The 10,154-nt window shown below is 37.2% G+C and overlaps 1 protein-coding gene across 3 annotated transcripts in view; it reads left to right on the top strand.

Moving 5' to 3' along the window:
- LOC106882651 (putative ankyrin repeat protein RF_0381) overlaps window positions 1–10,154 on the top strand; it is a 140,321-nt gene that overhangs the window by 76,328 nt on the left and 53,839 nt on the right. Inside the window, exon 1 of one of the 3 annotated variants that reach the window (XM_014933397.2) lies at window positions 9,855–10,074. The exons of the other annotated variants lie outside the window; for them this stretch is intronic. The gene's annotated coding sequence lies outside the window, so the exon portion shown is untranslated. Of the gene's footprint in view, window positions 1–9,854; window positions 10,075–10,154 lie in introns of those variants that run through there. 3 annotated transcript variants of the gene reach the window in all.

Here is a 10,154-nt window from a genome sequence, read left to right as displayed (position 1 = left end):
TGTGTGTGTGTGTGCGTGTGTGTGTGTGTGTGTACGTGTGTGTGTGTGTGTGTATGTGTGTGTGTGCTTGTGTCTGAGTGTAGGACTACGTTGTCCAAAGTGTCCTTGATTATAGACGGTAGGATATGATCTGGCTGCTAATAAATAATAAGTCGAGCGACTCCGCAGAGGCCTTCACTCATTGGTTCGAAGTAAACTTAGTTGTTTAGCCTCAACTCAGCTCTGGCCGATCAGACTCACGATGAACCAGATTGACCACGTCTTTTAGTGTATCAGGAATTACGAGGTGGTATCAAAAAGTTCCCGGACTAGTTATGTTTAGTTAAAAAAATTTTTTTTACCTAAGTTTTAACAGCATCTCCTACGAAATAGTCACCCTGCGCAGCACTACACCGGTCCCAGCCTTCCTGTCACTTTTGGAATTCGACCTGGAAGTGTTTTCCGTAAGCGAGTCGAGGACCTTCTGCGATTCGCTCTTGACTTAGCAACGGTGTTAAAACGGCGACCTTTGAAGGAAGAGATGGAAGTCCGCAGGTGCTAAATCTGGCAAATAGGGTGGGTGCGGAAGCGATACCATGTTGTTTTTTTAGCGAGAAACTCACGAGTAACGAGAGCTTGGTGACAGGGTGCATTGTCGTCGCGAAGACTCTAATTCTCCACGCTCCGCAGATCCGGTCGCTTTCGCCAAATGCCCTCCATTAAACATTTCAAAACGTTGCAGTAGAATTCTCGATTGGCCATCTGACCCTGGGGACGAATTCTCGATGCACAATACCGCGGATGTCAAAAAATAAAACGACGAGCATGCTTTTGATTGAGCTGCGGCTCTGTCGTGCACCTGTGTCACTCGAAACATTGCGTACGACCCATTGCCTCGTTGCTGTAAGCTTGCCGAAGTATGCTCAATGTCTGTGTAGCAGACTTCCAAATTTTAACGCACAATTTCACGTTGGTTCTTTGTTCCAGCTTTCTGCTCATGGCAAAAATCGCAGACTACAGCATACATATAATCACAAAAGCATAAATTTCACAACTTGTTAAGTAAACACAGCGATTCCACTCGGCACACTACCTCATGAAGGTTACTGCTCGCTCTCACTGCACATGCAGCGTGTGCTACCATCTGTTGGCGCGCTATAGAATCAGTTCGGAAACTTTTTGATACTACCTCGTATATTGTCCAATATATTCTTTACTCAAGACGCCAATGTGTGATCTGAGGATGTATTTGGTTACTTTTTCTTGGAAGTTGAACGACCAAATACAAGTTTCATGTTAAACATCAAGAGTGGCCGACTTACATTGACGTCACTTTGCACAAGGGAAAATGTTGGCAGCGATACAGCAGACAAACCCGATGATACTCTCTTATGCACTGTTAGAAAACAACTCTTTCTTTCTTCCTTTCTTTCTTTCACAGAGGTGTATGAGGCGGTGTAAGGTATGAGGTGCTTCTGTTTCATTATTTTAATGAAAATGTCGATGTAAGAGAGGGTGTGAGGTAATAGCTACTTTGGGAGAGTGTGATAGGTGAAGAGAGGAAGTACTGGCAGTGTTTCAGTGACATATATAGATGTACTTACATAAACTCCATTATGATAAAGATACGCATGCCAGTTTTTACGAAGTATATATACACACAGGCACTAACACACATTAATACACACACGTACACACAAATTTGCGAAAAGAAAAACAGTATAATGTAATAATTACTTTAAAGAATGTGACAGTTAACGAGAGGAGCGTCAAACTGTGTTTCAGTTACATACATAGACATATATATATAAACTCCATTTTATAAGCATATTTAACATTATATGTATTTTTAAAAATTACTCAGGCAGTCAACCGTACTTTACATTCTCTATATATACACAAATCCACTTGTCTATTAGTCGGATTTAGACTGAAAAATAAAATTTGATTGCTTATATAAAACTAAGATGTAGTCTTTAGTGGAAAATATGAAAAATTTTTGTATGTTATTTATATTGGTTTCAAATTTTGGTACATGGCCAGCAATTTAGCGGTAGGGGTAAGTCGATTACATCGACCGTTCAACTGGTACTTACTTTATTGACTCTGGAAAGATGAAAGGCAAAGTCGACTCCGGCAGAATTTGAACTCAGAACGCAAAGACGGACAGAATGCCGTTAAGTATTTTACTTGGCGTGCTAACGATTGTGCCTGTTCGCCGCTCTGTTATTTATGTTACAAACGAAAAGTGGCTCAAATTGACAACAGTCAAGTTGCTTGCATTACAACAAATAAGCTCATTTTAGATACGCTAACGTTATATTCAAATGAATAACAAATATTTTTGAGGAAACAAATATAAACTAAAAGTAGCTAAGGAATGGGTATGGTTTTAACTAATTCGTGAAATTCTTGAAAAACTTTTTGCATGTTGAAAGCGCACAATAAAGGTCGGTTTCCACTTTATGCTTATTTTGGAAATTGTCATTTAACATGGCGTCAGCAACAATGGTGTAAACTGCTCTTATTTTACAAGTAGATTAATGATTGGTTAGTTTGTTTAGACGAAATCGGTATCTTCTGACATATAGGAAACGCTAATTAATATAGTTACTGATACTGTGAATAGCCGCCGAGCTGAATATAAATTCGGTGTATGTAATTGAAATAGTATAATATATATATATATATATATATATATATCCATCCATATATTGGAGGGGCGGGGCGGTGAAAGAGAGTGTGTGTCTGTGTGTATACATATGTTTATATAAATGCATAGTCAGACGAGTGCTCATTTCTGGATGTAATTTTGAATTTCTATTTGTGCAGCCGCCGCATCATCCCATGTGAGTAAGCAATACCCATTGCCGGCCTCACCTCAGCGTTGTGGAGTATCGATAATTGTTAGAGGCTAAAGGATATACAATAAATAAATAAATTTAGCTGATACACGAATAGAATGTAAACATCAGAGTGGGTAAAAATACACCTACACGATCTTAAGTCTAGTCCTGTGCCTTGTTTGCTGTGAATGCGCGAGCGGGATCTTTAGGAATCTGCCCATTTACGATGGGAAATAAAGGGATAGTATTGCAAATCTAAACTCTCTAAATTCACGAACCATACGTGGAGGTGGAGGAGGAATCCAGAGTTAATCCTCATCGCCGGAACTTTAACAAGAAAAAGTTAAAGTGATTTATTAATGCAAAACTCAATATCCACTAAATAATCATACTTTTTCACATTTTTTCCTGATTACCTCTTTTGTAATCCCGAAAACATCGTGACCATTGGTACAGCCGTTTGACCGTGAAACGAAAACAGACAGACGGACAAAACGTCCATTATACTAAGAAGTTGACTTACTTCCCTTCGCTTCTTTTATTTGTTATCTCTCCCTTAATTTTTATTTACATTTTTATGCCCGTAAACTGAGCAATTACCCTCAATATCCACTAAATAATCATGCTTTTTCACATTTTTTTTCGCTAAAAACCTTCCTGATTACCTCCTTTGTAATCCCGAAAAACATCGTGACCATTGGTTCAGCCGTTTGACCGTGAAGAGAGTACAGACAGACAGACGGACATAACGCCATTATAACACCCAGTAAGAAGATATTAGAGTCAGTGAACAGCCTCGTTACTATGTTCTCAGCCTCTTGTTGGCCGTTATATATACATACCTCTGTTATATATGTTCATATTAGTTTTGTGAGCAGAAATTCACTTGAAATGTATCTGTAGTAGGATAAGCACTGTTTGTACTGTTTTGACTTGTTTCTGTTTGAAATAATATATATTCTGCTGTTATAACTTGTCCAATAAGTCGATCTCATCGATGCACATGATAATGGCCAGTTCAGTTATATATCATTTCAGTCATAAATTATTATTTTTTTTATGTGATTGACGCAAATTATAATTAAAACATATATGTGATATTGTTTAAAGTAATTATGATAAAACTATAAATGACAGAAACTATTGCATGCTTTATTTATTTTTTCATCCATTCTCATACTATGTAATGATTAACTATTTATCTATCTTTTTGCCATGAAGGCACTGGGAATGACGAAGATACATTTTAAAATACATTAGCCAGGACACACACAGACTGACGTGTGTATGCGCGTTCGTGTGTGTGTGTGTGTGTGTGTGGGTGTGTGTGTGTGTGTGTGTGTGTGTGTGTGTGTATTTGTCATGTGTGAATAAATATATAGATAACTATTGCCGCCTCTCTACACTATAACTATTTATCATCATCATGCAAGCTGTAAGTTATATTTTTATAGTTAATCTTTTATCATAGTTTATCTTTTTATAAAGTACAACAGCAGTTTGTTCTCGATAAACCAACCCATGACTCTGTTAGAGGCCTCTCGTTTATTTATTTATTTACTTATTTATTCATTTATTTAATTATATGTTTATCGTTATTAAGAACCGGATCATGATGTTTGAGTGTATGTAGTAACATTGTTATGAAGAGTTGCAGTAGTTTCTGGTTCTGAATTGGAAGTAGTCATGATGGATTGTAAATTGTCATGAGTCCACGCATATGCAGGGACTTTTAGGGTGTTAACCATGTATTGTAAATGTTTACAGATGCAATACTGTTTCTTTGATGTGATTCTGTAGCTGAGCATGACTTTGTCATCATGACTCCATTTGTGGATGTTTTTGTAACATAAAGGATGTGCATGTCTTTCATATGAAGTGTCTTGGCTATGCAAAGATGATGTCTATCTGCAGGTGATTAAGGAGTTGGATGAGAATATCATCGGCAAGACCTTATTATATTCAGACATTATCTTATTTTTATATTCAGCACATATCAATCTTTACACCGTATCCCAATCACTTTTCCATAAAACAGACGCCAGAGCTATCATCACGCAACTCACACATATCTTGTTCAATATTCGATTCCCAAACAATAAAGAATTTGTTTTCACATGGGACTATGAGTTGCTACTTCCAAGCTAGGTGCATCATTTATTTATTACAAGCAGCAGCTAACCTTTTTCAATAAATATAGACGTTTACATTTTTACCTCTTATATTGAAATATAATGTTTTGACTGAATAAAACGATTGATTCTAAGCAACTGTTCCCTGTCACAACAATTCATTTGTCTACAAAACAAAAATTTAACAATAAAAGTGAACACATTTCTTCAGCGCTCCATTAGTTACTACTACAGAGTGGGTACACTGGAAAACTACATTCTTAAATTTTCTCACTGAATTCTCAGACACAACTGAACTAAAAAGATTCACATTGCCTACGAACTTCATCACACTTTCAGTCTGCAGCCATTCTGCAGTTTGCCTCAACTACAATATTGTAAGAGGTACCCTCGATTATACCTTCATTAAACAGCAGAATGTATATATGTATGCCTCTGTGTGTGTGTGTGTGTGTGTGTGTGTGTGTGTGTGCGTGTGCGTGTGCGTGCGCGCATTTTATAAATTACAATAAATTCTAATTGCTGAAGCGGAAAACCAACCAAGTGAAGAATCTTTTTGCCACAATTCTACGCCGGACTCTGCGAATAATTGATGACGAATACATAAAGAGAAAAGTTTTATAGAATCATTCATTTCAGGAATCTTTTCCGACTAAATTCAATAAAAACTCATTGAAAATTCGTTGAAACCGTCAATGCTGTCTGAAATTGCAACATGAATAGAGTCCACCTCCTTTAGTAATACTACTACTACTACTACTACTACTACTACTACTACTACTACTACTACTACTAATAATAATAATAATAATAGTAATAATAATAATAATAATAATAAATTCCTGATCTGGTCATTCAGACACATAAAGTACCAAGAATTTCAAGAAATTCAAAATAGTTATACTCAACTATTCAAACCAATAATGTTTAAATACTGTTTCGTATCAAGTCTATTTGATGCGTACAACAAATTTAAATCCTGATTCTACAAATATCCACTGAACCAGCATCCGATAATCTGATTAGGCATTTTGTGAGCCCCTTCTTCTTTTCACCACCCAAAATAATATGCCGATTCTAGCATTTTCCACGCAATAACAACAGTATTATCTAACCTAACAACCCATATTAAACGGATTTGACAGGAAGAAACACCAGATATTAGCGCACAACACCCTAGTCACATATGATTACGAAAAATCTTAATCAAGTTCAAGCTGACAGATGCAGATATGACACGTGCAAACAAATGCAAACTTATATCATATTTCATATTACAGTTAAGAAAAAGATGCTTTCATAGACAGCTTATAAGCACTTTCGCCTCTCAAATTTCAACCAGGCTGTTTAGTCCATTACTAAAAGAATCTCCACCAATTTTTAGAGAATTCTTCTTAGCTAAGAAGTCTTCAGTATTTTGTCCACCCGCTGTTGAAAGTCTCAACATTTGCTGCCTGTTTTGTTTTCAGCTCAGTACATACACATAAGATATTTGAAATACAGAAATATCAAGAAACAATTTACTTAAATTGAGTTTCCAGGATAAATTGAAGACGCTGTTGAGATGTTGCTAGTAAGAGATTTTAGCTAACGTCATCTATACCCAAATCGTGTAAAGCCTCAATATTTTTGGCTACTCACATATACGCCTATAGCATTTTAAATCAAGTTTCCGCGATGTGCTTTTACTGTTAAATGGGAAAACTTTAAAAATCTCTACTTTAGCTTGTGGTTTCAGGGTGGCTCGGCTGTTATTTCCAGCAAGTCGCACGACCTCGTAGGAGCCTCTTGTTGACACGCGCCCTTGGATTTGATGTAACCACTGATGGAATTATCAATACTGCTAACTGCTTCACTGTTTTTACGGCGTGGAAAACACATGTTAGCCATTCAAAAAACACACAAAGACCGTTAACTTCACTTAAACATTTATTATTTGGTGTCAAAATTTTTGTTGCAACAATTGCAATCTGGTCACTGATGCAGTTCAACTGCATCTGATCTATGGCTAGGTCGCTGATTGGTATATATAACCTCGCCACAAACCAGATTCAGTGAAACCACGGATCTCAGTTGATGCGACGAAAATGTTGACATCAATTAATAAATGTATGCGTATTTGTACGTATCTATGACTGTATGTATGTATGTATGTATGTATGTATGTATGCATGGATGCATGTACATGTATGTATGTATGTTTGTATGTATGTATGTATATTTGTATGTATGTATGTATGTATGTATGTAAGCACGTAGGCATACATGTATGTATATATGCGTATATATGTATGTACGCATGAATGTATGTATATATGTGTGTATGTAATATATGTGTATGTATGTATATATGTATGTATGAACGTACGCATATGTGCGTGTGTACGTGTGTGTGTGTGTGTGTGTGTGTTATGGTCAGGTAGCTCTTGGGCGCTACTGGTAACACATAACCCAGTACAACCTGTTGCACGATCGGGTCGTCGGTGACTAAACCGGCAACCCCATCAAGCTTGCTTGGTGAGGAGGGTGATTCTTGGACACCCTGCAGGACAAAAAATAAGACCTGCCCAAGGGCGGAAGAACTCATGAGCAGTCAACGGCCATCCAACAATATGTGTACACGTGTATCTATACATGTATGTATACGCGGGGACGTTGAGATAACTGGGTTGGTATCCAGGCACGCGGTTGGTCCACTGGGAGTGGGAGGCACCTCTGTTGTTGTTACAACATTTCTGTAGGAGAGGAAAACTATAAGAGAAAACCTGCGAGACAGACAATACTCGATGATGTAGATTAGTTCTTCTTTTCGAATTTAGGTTGTCCATGTTCAGAGAGTGGGGCTGGATTTGTGCAAATCCTTCCCCACAAAAAATAAAAATCATCATGCACAGGTATCGCTTAAAAAAGTAAGACCTGTCACAAAAATGGCTGGTTGTAACCTTCGCATAAGTGGGACTTTCGATCAGGCGATGGCAATACTCGAACATGAGTTTGCAGCCATCATATATATATGTACGTATGTGTGTGTGTGTGTATGTATGTATGTATGTATGTATGTATGTATGTATGCATGCATACACGTACGCATGTGTATATGTATATATGTGTATGTATATATGTCTCTTCTATTCTTTAAATATTATTAATCTTCCACTGAGGGGGGAGCCTGTTTCCAACGAAGATACAGAGCTCCATCTTTGGGATGTAGTTAATACAGACAAATTCACATTTGGAACTTGGGAAAAGTCTTGCATATTTTCACTGTTCCACTCACAGACTGCACTTGTAATGTACGAATTAGCCGGTTGATTTCTTTTTCTGATAATCCCAGTTTATCCAGATTCTCCTTTAAGCATTTACTAAGAAATCTAGTGCTCCAATTATTATTGGTATGAATTTAAATTCAGAAGCTGGAGGTTTCGAAGAAGTTGTCCTTAGATATCTGCAGGGCAGCTGACCTCTATGATGGTACATGTCTTTGCCCCTCTGTCCAAAACAACAATATCCGGTCTGTTATGTTTACATTTCACAAAAGTTTTGATGAGAATATTCCACCAGTATTCCTTGAGTTGGTGTTTATGAATGTATTCCATAGCAGAGGGATTTTCTAAGCTTATTTCAGGACACTCTTTTTTGCGGATGGCCATTGTAAATTGTTTTAGCGACAACATCGTGTCACATAGGGAGGTGGCGCCGCGACGACGTTTTAGGACAACTGCTAATCACATGCATGATGTCTTCCACAGAAACATATGTATGTATGTGTATGTATGTATGTATGTCTTAAAAGACATGTTAGGATCCACAATGAGCAGAACTTACCTGCAGGTATTGGTAGTACAAATCAGAGGTGCAATCTGTGTGGGTGTTTTTTTCAAAACATTGTCTGGTTTAAAAAGCCACATCAGACGCCATGAAAGGGCTAAGGTGTAGGTGCAGGAGGTGGTCAAACTCTGTGTAAGGAGTAGACAACCACCATGTATGTATGTTTGTATGTATGTATGTATGTATGTATTTATATATGTGTGTACGCACATGCGTATGTTTGTATGTATGCATGCATGTAAGTTAACAGTCTCTGTATGGCTTTTTCAATGGTTACTATGTGCCGTCCTTGTAATTGTTTTAGTTTCAACAGATGATCTCTGATCAAATCACTTGCCTAACTAGTACACCTCCGGAATTTACTGTTTATATTATTCTTGTTCCTATTGAAGAAGGTTTTTACTTCATATCGTGTTCATCTCTGCCCCACCACCTGCTCCACTAACCCCTCCAACATCTTATCCATCGTAGTATTCACCATTTCCGCTGCCGTGTCTCCTCTACCACCTCTTCCTCATCAATAATTTCAACGAGTTAGCAAAGAAGGATGTTAAAGAAAATTCAAGAGACTTTACCAAGTACGTCTTTCCCCTTAGCCAGCTCCTTAAGACGTGATGTCCATGTATGTGTGTGTGTGTGCATGTATGTATGTGTGTGCGCATGTATGTGTGTATGTATATTTGCCTGTATGTATGTATGTATGTATACTTGCACGTATATGTATATGTATGTATGTATATATGTATACATGTATGTATATATGTATTTGTGCATGTACGTGTATGTATATATGTATGTATGCATGCATGTACGTATATGTGTATGCATATATGCATGTTTGTATATATGTGTGTGTGTATATATATCTATATATTTGCATGTATGTATGTATGTATGTATATATGTATGTATGTATGCATGTATGTATTATGTATGTATGTATGTATGTATGTATGTATGTATGTATGTGAAAGTATCGCTTACGCCTGTAGGTGGGATTGGCTCAAAAGACAATGAAATACATAAGTGACTAAGATCTGCAATATATAAAAGCTTCCCGTAAGACGAGGATCGCCGATTTGATAGTAGATCCTAGAGACGACGGCTAGCGCTGCTGCTGTTGTCATCTACTGCTAACAGCTGATGATAAACATTTGTTTGAACAATGGTCTGGACTGGCTTTCTCGTTTTTTTTTCTTGTTAAAGTTTAACCTAGATAGTCAGATTTAGTGTGGTTAAAAAACAAAACAACGAAAAGAGACCCCCTTAACCAAGGGATGCATTCTAAGGTAAGTTGATGAAACTTTCTATGCGACAAATGTGCAATTATGTACATCGTACCGTACTTGTGTATGGACTGCATATATAT

This window comes from Octopus bimaculoides, chromosome 3, assembly GCF_001194135.2.
Source record: "Octopus bimaculoides isolate UCB-OBI-ISO-001 chromosome 3, ASM119413v2, whole genome shotgun sequence".
Lineage (NCBI taxonomy): Eukaryota > Metazoa > Mollusca > Cephalopoda > Octopoda > Octopodidae > Octopus > Octopus bimaculoides.
Note: the sequence above shows the minus strand (reverse complement) of the source record. Positions and strands in the feature narration are given on the sequence as shown.